The 17563-nt window shown below is 45.7% G+C and overlaps 1 protein-coding gene and 8 non-coding genes across 38 annotated transcripts in view; 4 read left to right on the top strand and 5 right to left on the bottom strand.

The window, feature by feature from the left end:
- The window catches only part of LOC130414614 (mucin-2-like), a 112603-nt gene that overhangs the window by 36481 nt on the left and 58559 nt on the right, over nucleotides 1–17563 (top strand). The window lies entirely within an intron of this gene.
- trnak-cuu (transfer RNA lysine (anticodon CUU)) lies at nucleotides 13722–13794 on the bottom strand. Its single transcript has one exon. It is a non-coding gene; the product is annotated as a tRNA-Lys (tRNA).
- trnas-aga (transfer RNA serine (anticodon AGA)) lies at nucleotides 13913–13994 on the top strand. Its single transcript has one exon. It is a non-coding gene; the product is annotated as a tRNA-Ser (tRNA).
- On the bottom strand, nucleotides 14914–14986 carry trnak-cuu (transfer RNA lysine (anticodon CUU)). The gene has a single exon. It is a non-coding gene; the product is annotated as a tRNA-Lys (tRNA).
- trnas-aga (transfer RNA serine (anticodon AGA)) lies at nucleotides 15104–15185 on the top strand. Its single transcript has one exon. It is a non-coding gene; the product is annotated as a tRNA-Ser (tRNA).
- Nucleotides 16105–16177, bottom strand: trnak-cuu (transfer RNA lysine (anticodon CUU)). Its single transcript has one exon. It is a non-coding gene; the product is annotated as a tRNA-Lys (tRNA).
- Nucleotides 16295–16376, top strand: trnas-aga (transfer RNA serine (anticodon AGA)). The gene has a single exon. It is a non-coding gene; the product is annotated as a tRNA-Ser (tRNA).
- trnan-guu (transfer RNA asparagine (anticodon GUU)) lies at nucleotides 17253–17326 on the bottom strand. The gene has a single exon. It is a non-coding gene; the product is annotated as a tRNA-Asn (tRNA).
- Nucleotides 17542–17563, bottom strand: part of trnak-cuu (transfer RNA lysine (anticodon CUU)) — a 73-nt gene continuing 51 nt past the window's right edge. The window contains exon 1 of the tRNA in view: nucleotides 17542–17563. This exon is cut by the window's right edge and continues 51 nt beyond it. This is a non-coding gene — a tRNA (tRNA-Lys).

The raw sequence follows: 17563 nt of genomic DNA, 5'->3' as shown, positions 1-17563 counted from the left end.
TGGCAATGGCATTAAAGGCGCTTTGGGGGGCCCCCGAGAAGTGGTATACTGGCACTCTGGACATGTCCTACAGAATTCCGCTATATCTTTAGTCATGCCTGGCCAAAAAAAATGTTTGCAGATTCTGTGATACATTTTACGATGGACCAAGATGACCTGCCCAAGGTATAGCATGTCCCATCGTTAACCACAGTCTGGCGTACACGAGAGGGGAAGAACCAGCTGCTGTCCCTTTCTTAGTCTGACGATACAAAATATATTCTGCAGACAAAAAGAAAGGCCTCCTAACCGACACGGTCTTCCTCCCATACTCTACTTGTAGTGCCACTCGAGAATATATCTGAAAAATTTCAGAGTCGGATTGTTGCAATTCAGACACATCAGCTGGTAGTTGCCACTTAGTGCTCAAATTATCAGTTTCTTCCTTGTCAGTAATTGGTACTACCATTCTTTAAACCCGTCTAATCTTTTCAATGCTTTAGACTTTACACGTTTTTACTGGGCCGGTTGGCAACTCACAATCATAGAAAGGAAGGCCAGTCAACGGATTGTCTTCATTCCCTTCCAAACCCATCTTAGATTTTGCACGTGTTAACACCCCATTACAGGTATTACAAGGAGGCAATAATCTAGCAAAACCGGACAATCATGACCAAGAATCACAGAATAGGGCAGATTTGAGGCTAACCCCACTCTCATTAAATATGACTGCCCCTTTACTCCTAAGTGTACCTCAGCAGTTGGATAAGCTTGTTCTTCACCATGGATACATTGACCATAAACAGGAGACTCATTATTCATGAAACCTTTCAGATACAAGATATGTTTCTATTAGGGTTTGTGTAGAGCCTGTATCCACTAAAGCAACTACCTGTGCCCATTAACTTCCACAGGAATTGTAACAACACCTGGCACCGGAGTCACACTAAGCTCAGGCTTAGCCCAAGAGGAACATAACCAACATGAGCAAACTTTTTACTCAGATTTGGACACATGGGTTTCTTATGGCCTAACTGGCCACAACTATAACACTTTATTGTCCATCTGTAGTTACATAAGTATTCTCAGTTGGTTTTAGATGTCCATCGCCCCTTCTCTTACCCCCTTCCTGCATGGAGGTTGTCTTACGAAGAGGAAACTGATCCTTAGCCTTCCACTGGGAGACACTCCAAAGCTCTGTTCTCCGCCTCGCTGCTACAAAGATATCTGCCAATCGAGACGCTTCCTCAGCAGAAGATGGATCATGTTCTCTAATCCAAGTTTGCAGTTCAGGACACAACATTCTCACAAATTGTTCCATGATAACAGTCTCAGCAACCTGTGGTACTGTCTTTTGGTCAGGTTCCACCCATTTGTAGAACAGATCTTTTAAGCGGACATACAGTTCCTTAGGAGTTTCTTCCACTTGCACCTCTAGGGAGCGGAATCTTTGTCGATAAGTCTCACAAATAATGGAATATTTCCTCAATATCGCTTCTTTCACCTGCTTGTAGTCGTTCACTTGTGCTATCTCCATAGCCACATAGGCCGCACGGGCTTTACCAGTGAGAAGCGGGACCAGGCGTATAGCCCATTCTTCCTTAGGCCATTTGCAGATTCCAGCAATTCTTTCAAATGTAGTCAAATAAGGCTCTATATCGTCTGACTCACAGAATTTCGATATCTTGGCTCCTTCAAGAAACTAGCTGCACTTGAAGACCGCACCACATCAGAAGCTGCAATAGATACATCCAGACCAGCTCCATCCGAGACTCCCGAAGACAGACACCGACCATCCCTTCTCCAGGCTGTCGATTTTCCGGTGAGGTACGCTGATTTAATTCTAATTGAAACAACCGAAACTGATGTTGCAGTAACTTCCATCTGGTTTCTTGTCGCTCCGTCTCTTGTTCTTGATGAGCTAGTCTTTCTTGTTGATCCACCAGTAATTTTTGGAACATGTCCTTTAACTCAGCAATATCTGTGGAAGCCCTCTCCAGAGACACTTGCCCCACAGCACCAGCATTGGCCCCTTGCAGTTCTTCTCCATCTTGAACTGGATCAACCTGGGCCAGCATCTCAGCACGTGCTCGTTTTGGGCCCATGATAACTGAAGTTTCTGCACCGTCCCCTTACTGGAAAATCCCACCGCTGCCACCATATTGTGGGACGTGACCAGAAAAGCAGGAGACAATGCTTGCATTTCTACAAAACTTCTTTATTTTGTATTGCCATACACATAGCTGACCCTCCTCACGGAGAGGCCCAGCCAGCCCTCTCAAAAATACAGATAGGCAGCCTTTTCTACCCAGAGGGTCAAACCAAGTTCACTGAATGGGTGACAATTGAAATTCATATACATACAGTAAAACTAAACCATAATTAACAAACAAGTTAAATAAATGATTTTACATGAAAGTAAAGTATTTTACCTTACAATAAGTAAAAATAATACCCAAAGTAACAACAAGAATAAAACATTTACACAACACATAACACAACCCCCCCCCTGCAAACTTAATAAATGAACCAAGCCTACATTACCCATAATTACTGAGCATCAAATAAAAAGGGAACCAGGAAAGCCGCACACCCTCTTAGACCCCGCCCCCCAGGACCATGCTGCAGCCATGAACCCAGAGTTGAAGGTATGAGAATTAACACAACTTCTAAATAAAGTAAAGAAATGAAAACGACTTGTGTCTTTCTTCCAATCTAATGTGCACCTTAGACTAGAAAAAGAACAGAAAACATTTCCAGTAAATTAACCCCACAAACATGTAAACAAAATGATAGAAACCTAATCCACACATTACTGAAGGTGATGTGAAATCTTCACACAGTGATACGAGAAGACATGTGCTTGATGGGTCCCAAGGAAGTTGTGTAGATGGAAAAAACAATGGTGACAACCAACAAAAGAAAGCTTCAAGCTCCAATGCATGCTGGGTAACATCATAGAAGAAAACTCATTCATGACTCCCAGCATGTATTTGAGTTGATCTGTTTATCTTTTCTTTTTAAGTTTGATGATTGTCACCATTGTTGAGGTTCATGACTGTTCAGTCATGACAACAGTCATGACAACAGTCATCATGACTGTTGATGTCAAAGAGTGCCTAGTAAATTGCCTGTTTATTTTATCATAAATAATATTATGGAAGCAAAAAAACATTATGGATGCAAAAAACAGCATATAGTTTAAATCATATATTTCATTAGATTTCCTCAATGTATAGTTGTTTGGCTGAAAATGTACACAGTACCAGTCACAGGATTCCCCCAGAACGTTTTGATTGGCAAATGTTTTTTGGTCCTACGCCTTTCACATATGATATATTATTATAAAAATATGATTTGACCTTTATACTTCTTTGTTGCTATCACAATGTGAAGAGACTTCCAAACAGCATGACAAATAATGATTCTAGACAGGATCACCCCCCCCCCCTGCTTTTAAATAAGCCTATCTCTGCAAGCCTGTGAGAAAATGAACCGATCAGACTTCGCACCCCTTCTGACGTAGGGAGCCGTTCTTATTATAAAATTATCGCCCCTTTTTCTGAAGTTGTCCACCCATAATTCTGCAAGAACAAAGCTACATGCAAGCTACATGTGTGAATTAGTTCCGACACCATGGCAAAAGTAAGAAAAGCAGATCAAAGCATGATTACTGTTCTGTTGTTGGCTGCACAGAGCAGCACAGAACACTGTTCCCAGCCTCACAGGAGACAAGAGACTACAAGGATTGTCCTGTGTTCTGTTACTTTCACTTAGAGAAAACACGATGCATTTGTCTTGTGTACCTTAACTTATAGAAAGCAGTGTGCATGGTTTTTCAAGCAACGGGTTTGACGTGCTGCTTTCATTCACCTTTTGTTCTTCGTAGCCTGTAATCCTATGAGCAATTGTGAAAATGGCCGGGGGTTGCAGGAGTGAAACATTCTGTACAAAACAGATTCGATTCTATCACTTTTGTAACCCTCTGGGTGTGGATTATATTCAATTCAAGTTTATTTATATAGCGCTTTTCACAATGTGCATTGTTCCAAAGCAGCTTTACAGGGGCAAACAGGAACAACACAAAAAAGGTAAAACACAGCACAGTGCATGCTGTTTATAGAATGAGCAAGATCATTCTAATAAATAATATCTAATTAATGAATAAATAAATAAAAGCAGTCTCCCGCTGAGTAAGCCAACACTGCCCTGCTGTGGCGAGGAATCCAAACTCCAATGATTGATTAATGGAGAAAAAACCTTGGGAGAAACCAGGCTCAGCCGGGAGGGCCAGATCCCCTCTGACGTGTCATAGCTGCACTCAGTGTCCCCGAGCAAATATCCACAAGGAAGAGCCCACCATTCGCAGCCCAGAAAGTCCCACTCGCCGAAAACCGTGCAGGTTCAACCCGGTCCCACTCCACAATCGACACCAGAAAACAGAGGAACAACCAGGGAAAACAGTAATGGCATGTTGTAACTTTATTCCTCTGTTGTCCGATATCGACCACAAAACAAGGCAAAACGGGACCCACACAGCCCCAGCAAATGAATCCCTCAACCACAACCAACGAGCCCCCTCACTCCCCACAAACACCCATCCAGGAACCTCCAATCAGGGCCACTGAAAGCAGCTATAACTTCAAACTGTGATGTAAGTTTAGCATTAAATACCAAGTATTGTAATTTCAGCATTAATGTGACAAGTAGTCCGTCTTTGCTCTTGGTTGGGGATGAAGTGGTCTAAGCTGCGATGGTCCGATGGTCGTATTTCTCTTGGGTGGTGGTGGAATTGCCTTAGATGTAGCTGGGATGGTCAGTCAGTCTGCAGCTGTAGCTGACGTAATCTCTATTTGGGGATGGGCATATGCCGATCATCTGGACCTGGCTGAATTTCTTCCTTCCTCAGAATGGGCATCCCGAGGCGGAGGCAGAAAGAGAATAATTAGAGTAGCTGCTGTTCATTAACTATGCATTAAGTGAAAGCTTGGCTGAAAAGATGTGTCTTTAGTCTTATTTAAATTAGGAGAGTGTGTCTGACCCTCCAATAGTATCAGGATGGCTCTTCCAGACTTTATGTGCTACGTATGAGAAAGCTCGACCCCCTTTGGTGGATTTAGTTATTCTAGGTGTTACCAAAAATCCTGAGTTTTGAGATCTTAGAGAGCGTGATTGGTTGTAATGTGATGTAATGTGAATGTTTTTGGTGCTATAAGTAATATTTCTGTTTTGCCATGTATATGGAAAAAACAGGGCCCTAAAAACCGATCCCTGAGGTAATCCATAATTTACTTGCGTGAGATTTGACAATTTCCCATTTAAATGGACATATTGATATCTGTATGTTAAGTAAGATCGTTCTTCCGTTCTCAGCCCAGTGCAATAGGCCTCTGCAGGACTATGCTCAGGAGGTTGACGCCAGGAGGGCATCAGTCCCCGAGGTGCTGGTGAGTGGCTACCTAATGCCTGGGATGGACAACCCACCATATTTTCATCAGCGGGATGAGTTGGTTTATCAGCCGTTCCCACAGTTAGTGGAACGGCTGCAGCTTCGAGAGGGGTGTTACAAAGACTCCTCTCCCAGCTGTTTGGGTCCATCCCAGAGGACCATGTGGTGGGTACTCTCACCTTGGGGAATTCCACACCGTCCTCCTTCTCACCTCCTGTAGTCCCTCCGCCGCTGACGGACCTCGGTGGCAAAAGGGGAAACAGGAATCCTGGGGGTCCTCTTCTGAGGCCTCCAACCCAGAGCCAGAGGCGCCCTTCACCACATTCCTCCAGCCGACCACCAGACGGGTGGGTCGGCTAAAGAAGAAGAGGCAACGGGGGTTCTTGTTGTTCCAATTCCCAAAGATTTTTTGAGGGGCGGCGTATGGGCAGGACGGTCCGATCGGCCAGTTCGGCCGTCGGGTCCCCTCAGCAACCGGTACCCAGCCCGGTCCAGCAGCCGGCACCAAGCCTGGTCCAGCAGCCGCCAGAGAGCGCTGCCCAGCCGGCATTCCAGTCCGTGTCCAGTTCAGCAATCCAGCCGGTGTCCGCTCCAACCATCCAGCCGGTGAACGTTCCAGCCATCCAGCCGGTGTCTGTTCCGGCATTCCAGCCGGGGTCCGTTCCGGCATTCCAGCCGGGGTCTGTTCCGGCATTCCAGCCGACGATCCAGTCTGCATTCCAGTCATGGTCCGCTCCGGCATTCCAGGCGGGGTCCAGCCCAGCAGTCCTGCAGGGGACAAGGACAGTTGCCCCCAGGACTTCCCCAGTCAAGCCCCCCGGGGCTCGGCCCCACAGGCTAAGACTTCCCCACCCAGTCCCACCCCCATTATACAATTTGTATAATTGTATTAACACATTATACAATAAGGATCTAGTATTGATGAACTTGTTAATTACTGTGGCGAGGCGCCGACCTAGGATCAGCATCGCCTTGGAAACGGCATAAAAGCCGTGTGCTCACACCACTCTGGGTCCTGGTTAATTCGCACCCACCGACCCCCAACGCGAGAGAGTGAGGGGACAGCGAGGGAGACATGAATTAGAATGACCTACCTGCACGAGCACGGACTGGTGGACTTTATATTTTACGAGCACCCCGGGTGACACCTTTTCTATTGTTTATTGTTGAGTTGTGCAATAAATGCCCCACTGGGGTTGTTCGTATCACCCTTCTGCCTGTGTCGTGTCTCTCACCTCGTTACATTACGATTTTCACTGAAGTGTCTTCTTACCCACATTCTATCAACACTTGCAAGTGCATTACTTTGAAAACCTGAAAAATGGTTCAGCTCGGTCTCGAACCAAGGACCTTTCGAGTGTAAAGCAAACGTGATAACCACTACACTACAGAAACATGTACAATTCCTTCCTACGTCGTCTACCTCCTCGGCTGGTTTAAAACAGACCACGCCAGCGTTGTACTCATGTTTCAGGAAAGATGTTTGGCTTGATTTTGGTCAAAAGCAACACAAGGTTCTTGTCAGATTTCGGTCTGATTTTGCCCAGTTACGATCCGGGGCCTTTCACGTGTGATGTGGACGTTAAAACCACTGCATCACAGAAACCCCACAACACCAGCGTACTTTTTTTTATTTCTGTAAGTTTTGCTACTGGCACACAAATAGACAACCCGTTTCCACTCAGATTTCAACTAGGGACCTTTCAAGTCAGGAGAATGCGACAGTCACTAAAAGAACATAGCCTGTGACATAATAGAGGCTTAATTTGACAATCCCAAAATGCTTTCAATCAGGCTGATACGCAGTTGAGCTACATTTTTTACCGAAGGCATCTGCTCTGCTGGACACCAAAACCTGCATACTGCTTCTGCTCAGTCTCTAGTGGCAACGTGTTTGTGTGAACCAACAAGCGGCCTCGTGGCACAACTGTAGTGCGTCTGACTCCAGATCAGAAGATTGCATATTCAAATCACGTCGTGGTCACTGGTTCTTTGTGCGTAGTTGTTTTGTTAACAATGCCTTGTGGCTGCTTTCGCACACTCTGGCTTTAGTGACTGCTGCAAGCTAATCGGTCGCCGTGACCCTGCGGCAGAATCAGAAGGAGCTTTTTGCACCTACTTGATTGTCCACTTTAAAACCGGTGGATGTTTAGGATTTTTTTATGTAGAGGTGAGGTTCAAAATGCGAAGACAGTGTTAAGACGTGTCGTGAAAAAGATCCGTGCTTCTCCTTCCATACTTTTGAATTGTTGGCAACCTGGACACAACACTGTGTATCCAGCATTTGTTGCCTGAGGCTTCAGAGCATGATAATTTAAAAGGTAAATACTTTGTGCTCACTTGACTTTGGATTTTGCAAAGGGGCTCAAAGTAGGAGGAGCCCAGAAAGCCTCATAAACGAGATCAGTGGGAATTTGTTTGGGAATATTTGCCCCTTAACTTCCATGATTAGATACCTCCAGACTCGCCACGGTCATCTTTAATTATCCCCCCTATTTATGTCATCAAATGGGTTTCCCTTAACAAAAGAGTGGTTCAGGACTCATCTTGCAGCAGCTCTGGAGAGTTGTGGCAAGTCTTCACAACTTTACACCGGGCAATCATTTACATTCACATTTAGTCATTTAGCAGACGCTTTTATCCAAAGCGACTTACACAGGTGGGGTAGGCAATAGAAGCAATTGGGATAGCATAAGTACAATAAAAGCATAAGTGCAATCAAAAATTGATTTTTTTTTAAAGAGTAGAGAAGAAAATAGAGTTAGAACAGATCAGTCAGATGTTGACGGAAGAGCTGTGTTTTCAGACATTTCTTAAATATGGCTACAGAATCTGCAGATCTTGTAGCAGCAGGCAGATCATTCCACATACGTGGAACAGATCCGGAGAAGGTGCGTGAGAGAGATTTTTTACCTTTTTGGGATGGCACCACAGGACACTGTTCGTTGCAGAGCGTAGGGATCTGGCGGGTACATATGTCTGCAGTAGCGAGTGAAGATAAGGTGGTGCCGAACCAGTGGTGGTCATGTAGGCCAGAAGCAGAGTCTTGAATTTGATGCGAGCGACTATAGGGAGCCAATGTAGCTTAATGAATAGAGGAGTGACGTGTGCTCTCTTTGGTTCATTAAAGATAACTCTTGCCGCAGCATTCTGGATCATCTGTAGAGGTTTGGTTGTGCAAGCTGGAAGTCGACCCAGTAGCGCATTGCAGTAGTCCAGTCTGAACAGGACCAGAGCCTTTACTGGGACTTGCTTATATTGTAGAGGATGAATCTACAGGACATGGTGGTGCTAGCAATTTGATCTGTGAAGTTGAGCTGTTCATCGATCACCACTCCCAGGTTTCTTGCCTTTCTGGAAGATGTGATGGTTGATGAGCCCAGTTGAATGGAGAGGCTGTGATGAGTCTTTGTATCGGCCGGGATTGCAAGCAGTTCTGTTTTTTTTAAAAGGTTCAGCTGCAGGTGATGGTCGTTCATCCAGAGCGAGATGTCAATGAAGGGGAGGAGGGATACCGGTCTGTAGTTTTCTAACAGTGCAGGATTAAGAGTAGGTTTTTTTAGTAGTGGGGTAATACGGGCCTCTTTGAAGAGTGTAGGAAATGTACCAGTGGTGAGAGATCAGTTGATAATGTGGGTCTGAGAGGGAACAACCGATGGGGAAATGGCCTGGATGAGATGACTGGGGATGGGATCTAGGGGGCAGGTAGTCGGGTGGTTCGAAGAAATGACCTTGGAAACATCCTCTTCAGATACGAGAGAGAACGAGGGGAGCAAGCATGTGTCTGGGAATTGGGCGTGGTCAAGAGGCGGTGGCGCAGAGAATTGATTGCTGATGCCGGTCGTTTTATTTACAAAGAACGACACAAAATCGTCAGCTGTTAAGTCCGATGGAGGTGAGGGGGTAGGCGGGCAAAGACGAGCAGAAAAGGTTTTAAAGGGAGTACGAGGGTCAGGAGAGTTACTGATTTTAGCGTGGTAGTACTGGCTTTTCGCATAGGAGACATCCGCAGAGAAAGAAGAGAGAATAGACTGATAAAGAGAGAGGTCGGTAGGTTCTTTTGATTTGCGCCACTTTCTCTCAGCAGACCTGATAGAGGCGCGATGTTCACAGAGAACATCAGATAACCAGGGGGCAGAAGGAGATGTACAAGATGGCCTAGATCTGAGAGGGCATAAGATATCTAAGCAGGAGGTTAATGTGGAGCAAAGGGTGTGAGTGGCGGTGCTAGCTTCAAGGAGAGAGAACTGTTTAGGGGGTGGGAGAGTGGCAGAGACTGCAGAGGATAAGCGGGAGGGAGAGAGTGATTGAAGGTTGCGTCGGAATGTGACCAGTGGGGAAGCATGTGTAGTGTCTGGAGAAGTTAAGTCGAGATCAAGAGTGATGAGGAAATGATCTGACTTGTGCAGCGGGGTGGCCTGGGAGTGATGGGTGAAACAATGGCGTGTGTAGATAAGATCAAGTTGATTACCAGCTTTATGAGTCGCTGAAGTTGGGACTCGCTTGAGGTCAAACAACGCAAAATCCATTTAGGATTGGCGCAGCTGCTTCTGCAGCCTGTGGGATTCCGACTTCTTCTATTAAGGTCCTGAGCAGATGGTCATTTATGCCATTAGAATCCTATATAAGCCTGGATTCTAAAACCATACTGGATGCTCAGCAGGTGTACTCCACAAGCTTAAGGAACTTACTTTGCATTTACTGGTGGTGGTAGCTTAAGTATAGGTTACTTATAGCACGGCTTTGGCAAGCCTCATATTAGCCTTCGTATGCTTTGGGTAAATTCTGTCGGCTTGCTTAAGCCCATTCAGCCTGTGCAGGCTCCTGGATATTCTGTTGACTTGTGCAAGCCCATTCAGCCTGTGCAGGCTCCTGGAACTTCTATTGGCTTGTGCAAGCCCATTCAGCCTGTGCAGGCTCCTGGAAATTCTGTTGGCTTGTGCAAGCCCATTAAGCCTGTGCAGGCTTCTGGAAATTCTGTTGGCCCGTGGAAGCCCATTCAGCCTGTGCAGGCTTCTGGAAATTCTGTTGGCTTGTGCAAGCCCATTCAGCCTATGCAGGCTTCTGGAAAATTATGTTGGCTTGTGCAAGGCCATTCAGCCTGTGCAGGCTCTGTCGTTTTTATGTTTGTTGTTTATTTTATCTTTTCTTTATGTGCTTTTGCAAGCCCATTCAGCCTGTGCAGGTTCTGTTAAAAACAGTGATATGCAACTATTTACCCTTAAAAATGTTGTGATTGCTACATTCAATAGAAGTATGATATAACCTCATGTTCATGTTTCAACCATGAATGACAGGCACATACTTTCTCCTTTCGGAACCTCAGGGAGATGAATCATCCGGTGCGTTGATTTTTGTTTACCTTCTCTTCTGGGGTAGGCTCCACCCCTGCCTTATCTTCAGGCAGGAACATCAGAATCATTTTTTTATGATTCCTTCATCGGACGCGGCCTATGCTCAAAGATCTTTAACATTATAATTTAAATCTATGTTTGATAAATATCATATATCGTTCTATGTTTCCTGAGTCTTTCTGGTAGAACTATATATTTCCTTTGGAAAAGTATTGTTCTGACACAAAGTGACATTTTCCGTTATTTCTACCAATTGCATAATATACATTTTTTGGAAAAATAAATGAATGCTCAAGTGTGCCACACGCTGTTCAATAAAGCTATTTACAGAAGGGGATGTCACTGTTAATACAAAAGTTTTTTCAAAGTAGAATTTGTACACAAACACATTTAAAGGGCCGCAAATCCAGGTGTTTTCTGCAATGTAAAAATAGTCAGTGGTATTCCCAGAATGTCTGTGTAAACGGTCAGCTCAAAATACATCACATATCTTTCTTTACAATACGATGAACACTGCCATTTGTGGCTGCAATGGAAAACATGATGTTTTGGTGTGTGTCTCTTTAAATGCAAATGAGCTTCTGGTCCCCTCCCCGTATCCAAAATATGACATAGAGCCCTAACATATATGCTTTGGATGCAGCAAGACAAGCATTTAGGCATTTGGCAGATGCTTTTATCCAAAGCGACTCACATTGCTTTATCTTATACATTTTACACATGTATTTGCAATCCCCTGTGATCGAACTCACAACCTTGCGTTGTTAACGCAATGCTCTTACCACTGAGTTACAGGAAAGCTATATGGCAGAAAGCGCAATTACGTCTGTAAAGCCTTGTCCAACCAAAACCACACACTAACTGCAATAAAAATAGCCTTAATGCCTTCTTCATAAATACGAATTAAATGGAAAAGGACATAACACTGAACTCAACAAGAAAGACACTGCTATAATTTTCTTTCAATACGCTTTACAGAAATAATGTCGGTCACAAGTCTTCTGAACCGAGGGGCACTATGCGTTTTACTACTAACATTACAACATAACACATGTCTTTGGACCAATGTACAGTCTCAGGTTTAGCCGTGAACATGTAAACAACAGCCGCTAACGTGTTAAACATATTATTTAAGAAAGGCGATTTCAAAACGATGTGTTATACTTACTTCTTTCGGAGATGAAGCTTGATCGCGAACAGCTGGTACTAATCCGCTCTTGAGAATATAATTTTTTGGACGAAATAAATCCATATTATACTGACAGGCCACCGGGTCTCGGAGCATAGATTTTTCAACCTTTCTGGCTACAGGTAGCTCTAGCTCCCGACCTAGGGGTTGCATCGACTCGCGGTCATTTCCAACAAGTCCTGGCTCGTTTCTCTAAATCTTTCCGGACCAGAGATACGGACCAGTTTATGTTGGATTGTTGACCTGAAAAAAGTGCTTCTTGCCCGGAAGCTGAGTTCTCGGCCGCTGGGCCGGGACTTTCGATCGTTAAACACTGGCCACCGAAGTCGCAGGGGACCAAACTTGGGCTCGTTGGAAAGGTCTCCTCCTGGCCTCCGTTTATGTTCCATTTTACATCCAACAACAGCACACATGTGTTGTTTCATAGACATTTTTGTCGCTGGCTAGTGGCTTCATCTGCTCTTGCCTGAAAATGGCTGACAACGTGTCATTGGCGGTAGATGGAACTACGCGCTCATAAGGCGGAGTCTGTGAGAGGTCATGGGCAGGCGTAAACAGTGTGACATCAGATTGTTAGGGGATTGCCAACAGCCTGTTTTGTGTCACTGTTGTGGTTTAAAGAATATTACAATAGTGTACAGGTAAATAGGTAAATAGTGTAAATAGCAGACTTACGTACTAAAGTTGCCTTTCCTTGTGATCCATATCAGAACTGATTATATCTCAAAATATTAGATCAAGTATGACATTGTTAATTTAAAATGCTTTTAATACAATTAATGATGCTAAATATATATGGATAAAAACAGAATTGTCTTGCATTTTTTAGCATTTTCTGCAAAATGGACGACACTGTTTATACCTGATAAACTGAAGCTCACGGTAACGGTTAGGGGCAGGAGATTTTTGACACATTTACATTTATGCATTCGGCTGATGCTTTTATCCAAAGCCACTCAGACTTCCATTGCCTTATACTATAAATTTGTTTCTGAGTATGTTGGAAAGTGCTCAACTATGAAGAAGATGCTGAAACATCAGAGACTGATAAGAACCTGTCGATGACTAGTTTGTTCATTACTTTAAGTCCCACTAAAGGTAGACTGTTCTAATATTTAATTAGAATTTTGATTTGGCAAATTATTTTAATATGAAATCATGTCCAAAGATGACACATCCGTGTCTGAATGGGTGTTGTCAGTGGGCAAAGGGTGTGCATGGTTTGTCTCTGTTATGTTTTCCACCTTAAAACAGTTAGCAAACATTCTTCCAAATATCTCTCTTCATGTCCAACAGAAAGAAATGTATACATGTTTGGATTAATTTGAGGGGGAGTAATTCATGACAGAATTTTTACATTTTTGGGTGTGGAGTATCCATTTAAAGGTCCAGTCAGTGAAATCTAGTGGCAAGGTTGCGGATTGTAACCAACTGCTCACTCCACCCGCGCTGTATGTAGATAGAAGTAACTCATTCTAAGGTAATAGGCAAGACACGTTTATTTTTTATAACACATTTCATACACAAGAGCAATTCAATTCAAGTGCTTTTGCTTGGACAAGTTGCTAGTTTTGACTCGGAATTAAAGGGCAAAAGCGTAGCAAAACTAAATGAGTGTCATGCTCGTTGTCAGAGAACCCCCTTTGGAAACATAAGAGTGAGGAAGTTGCACTTGTCTATAGAAAATCCCAGCACTATGTCTGGTGGACGGGGCACCTTTAGGGTGGGCCCCTAACTGGGGTAGCCCTGGCGCCCAACATGGGGCTCGAACCCACGACCCTGAGATTAAGAGTCTCATGCTCTACCGACTGAGCTAGCCGGGCTGGATGCCTCGGACAGCCCTTGTCTGTCAGTGTTTCCAAACGGTCAGGCGAGGTTGTAGGGTGCCATCGCTGGGGAAGTCCCTGTCGAAACGAATGCGAGACGACATATAAACCCTGTGTAGTCGTGGCCGAGTGGTTAAGGCGATGGACTAGAAATCCATTGGGGTCTCCCTGCGCAGGTTCGAATCCTGCCGACTACGTTTGCGGTGTATTAAGCTCAGATGCTGATTTGTATCTCTAGAGGCGAAAGAGCAACTTCATCTCGTCTGAGCCCTGTGTAGCCGTCTGTTAGCTCGATTTGATCGTATGGGGTTGGTTAGTACTCTGTGTTGTGGTCTCAGCGAATCTGGATCGAGGCAACTTTTTGGGGGGGGTTGAATAAACTGCTTCCCGCTCGCTTTGGAAATGTGGTGGTGGCGAACGCCTTCAATCGGGCGAACAACGCACTGTAATTTGTTCAAAAAGAGCCGCGCCAAGCACTTCTTCAGCTGTTCTTTAGAATGTTTAAACCCAGCTCATCCAAGCTATTGGAAAGCGGCAAAGAAAAGGCTTAACTCCCCGTCGGGGAATCATTTCGGAGGAGGCTTGGCGGAAGAACTTGGCACGTACCGACACAGGCCCAGACAGCTCAGCTCGGTCTGGGAGGAGCCTCCTCATCATTTCTGTCTTACGGCGTGACATGCAGAGATACTGTCCAACCTACTAACGAGGATTATACTTCTCAAATCGTAGTTCTTCTTTCTGTTGTTCACTGCTAGTACACGTGCAGAGAAATGAAAAGTCTTTCCGACTTGCATTGAAAATGTGGGGTCGCTACTCCGATTCTTAATCTCTTGGAAACAGTTGCAGTCCGTATTGCGCTTGCTGAGGTGTCAGGCATGGTCCAGCAGTCAGGACTCCTTGTTTCACCCAAGCAGTCCGGGTTTAACTCCCGCTAGTTTTGACTCGGAATTAATGGCCAAAAGCGTATCAAAACTAAATGAGCGTCATGCTCATTTTCAGAGAACCCCCTTTGGAAACATAAGAGTGAGGAAGTTGCACTTGTCTCAAGTAAATCCCAGCACTAGGTCTGGTTGACGGGGCACCTTTGGAAAGGGCCCCTGACTGGGGTAGCCCTGGCGCCCAACGTGGGGCTCGAACCCACGACCCTGAGATTAAGAGTCTCATGCTCTACCGACTGAGCTAGCCGGGCTGTTGCCTTGGACAGCCCTTGTCTGTCAGTGTTTCCAAACGGTCAGGCGAGGTTGTAGGGTGCCATCACTGGGGAAGTCCCTGTCGAAACGAATGCGAGACGACATATAAACCCTGTGTAGTCGTGGCCGAGTGGTTAAGGCGATGGACTAGAAATCCATTGGGGTCTCCCTGCGCAGGTTCGAATCCTGCCGACTACGTTTGCGGTGTATTAAGCTCAGATGCTGATTTGTATCTCTAGAGGCGAAAGAGCAAACTTCATCTTGTCTGAGCCCTGTGCAGCCGTCTGTTAGCTCGCTTTGATCGTGTGGTTGGTTAGTACTCTGTGTTGTGGTCTCAGCGAATCCGGATCGAGGCAACTTTTTGGGGGGGGCTTGAATAAACTGCTTCCCGCTCGCTTTGGAAATGTGTTGGTGGCGAATGCCTTCAATCGGGCGAACAACACACTGCAATTTGTTCAAAAAGAGCCGCGCCAAGCACTTCTTCAGCTGTTCTTTAGAATGTTTAAACCCAGCTCATCCAAGCTATTGGAAAGCGGCAAAGAAAAGGCTTAACTCCCCGTCGGGGAATCATTTCGGAGGAGGCTTGGCGGAAGAACTTGGCACGTACCGACACAAGCCCAGACAGCTCAGCTCGGTCTGGGAGGAGCCTCCTCATCATTTCTGTCTTACGGCGTGACATGCAGAGATACTGTCCAACCTACTAACGAGGATTATACTTCTCAAATCGTAGTTCTTCTTTCTGTTGTTCACTGCTAGTACACGTGCAGAGAAATGAAAAGTCTTTCCGACTTGCATTGAAAATGTGGGGTCGCTACTCCGATTCTTAATCTCTTGGAAACAGTTGCAGTCCGTATTGCGCTTGCTGAGGTGTCAGGCATGGTCCAGCAGTCAGGACTCCTTGTTTCACCCAAGCGGTCCGGGTTTAACTCCCGCTAGTTTTGACTCGGAATTAATGGCCAAAAGCGTATCAAAACTAAATGAGCGTCATGCTCATTTTCAGAGAACCCCCTTTGGAAACATAAGAGTGAGGAAGTTGCACTTGTCTCAAGTAAATCCCAGCACTAGGTCTGGTTGACGGGGCACCTTTGGAAAGGGCCCCTGACTGGGGTAGCCCTGGCGCCCAACGTGGGGCTCGAACCCACGACCCTGAGATTAAGAGTCTCATGCTCTACCGACTGAGCTAGCCGGGCTGTTGCCTCGGACAGCCCTTGTCTGTCAGTGTTTCCAAACGGTCAGGCGAGGTTGTAGGGTGCCATCACTGGGGAAGTCCCTGTCGAAACGAATGCGAGACGACATATAAACCCTGTGTAGTCGTGGCCGAGTGGTTAAGGCGATGGACTAGAAATCCATTGGGGTCTCCCTGCGCAGGTTCGAATCCTGCCGACTACGTTTGCGGTGTATTAAGCTCAGATGCTGATTTGTATCTCTAGAGGCGAAAGAGCAAACTTCATCTTGTCTGAGCCCTGTGCAGCCGTCTGTTAGCTCGCTTTGATCGTGTGGTTGGTTAGTACTCTGTGTTGTGGTCTCAGCGAATCCGGATCGAGGCAACTTTTTGGGGGGGGCTTGAATAAACTGCTTCCCGCTCGCTTTGGAAATGTGTTGGTGGCGAATGCCTTCAATCGGGCGAACAACACACTGCAATTTGTTCAAAAAGAGCCGCGCCAAGCACTTCTTCAGCTGTTCTTTAGAATGTTTAAACCCAGCTCATCCAAGCTATTGGAAAGCGGCAAAGAAAAGGCTTAACTCCCCGTCGGGGAATCATTTCGGAGGAGGCTTGGCGGAAGAACTTGGCACGTACCGACACAAGCCCAGACAGCTCAGCTCGGTCTGGGAGGAGCCTCCTCATCATTTCTGTCTTACGGCGTGACATGCAGAGATACTGTCCAACCTACTAACGAGGATTATACTTCTCAAATCGTAGTTCTTCTTTCTGTTGTTCACTGCTAGTACACGTGCAGAGAAATGAAAAGTCTTTCCGACTTGCATTGAAAATGTGGGGTCGCTACTCCGATTCTTAATCTCTTGGAAACAGTTGCAGTCCGTATTGCGCTTGCTGAGGTGTCAGGCATGGTCCAGCAGTCAGGACTCCTGGTTTCACCCAAGCGGTCCGGGTTTAACTCCCGGCTTAAGAAGCCAAAGGCATCTTTTCTTTCAGTGTGTTTGCAAAGCCGTATTGTTTTAGAGTAAGACTCTGTTGAGTAAGCTCCACTGGCGGGCCTCAGCATTTTGGGGAAAGAAAACTGCAGCTGCTCTCCAGAAAGCTTTCGTCCCTGGGTGGGCTTGAACCACCATCCTTTCGGTTAACAGCCGAACACGCTAACCGATTGCGCCACAGAGACGGTTTTCATGGGTTTTGCTTGGACAAGTCACTAGTTTTGACTCGGAATTAATGGCCAAAAGCGTATCAAAACTAAATGAGCGTCATGCTCATTTTCAGAGAACCCCCTTTGGAAACATAAGAGTGAGGAAGTTGCACTTGTCTCAAGAAAATCCCAGCACTAGGTCTGGTGGACGGGGCACCTTTGGAAAGGGCCCCTGACTGGGGTAGCCCTGGCGCCCAACGTGGGGCTCGAACC

This window comes from Triplophysa dalaica, chromosome 24, assembly GCF_015846415.1.
Source record: "Triplophysa dalaica isolate WHDGS20190420 chromosome 24, ASM1584641v1, whole genome shotgun sequence".
Lineage (NCBI taxonomy): Eukaryota > Metazoa > Chordata > Actinopteri > Cypriniformes > Nemacheilidae > Triplophysa > Triplophysa dalaica.
This window is presented reverse-complemented; position numbering and strand designations above follow the sequence as displayed.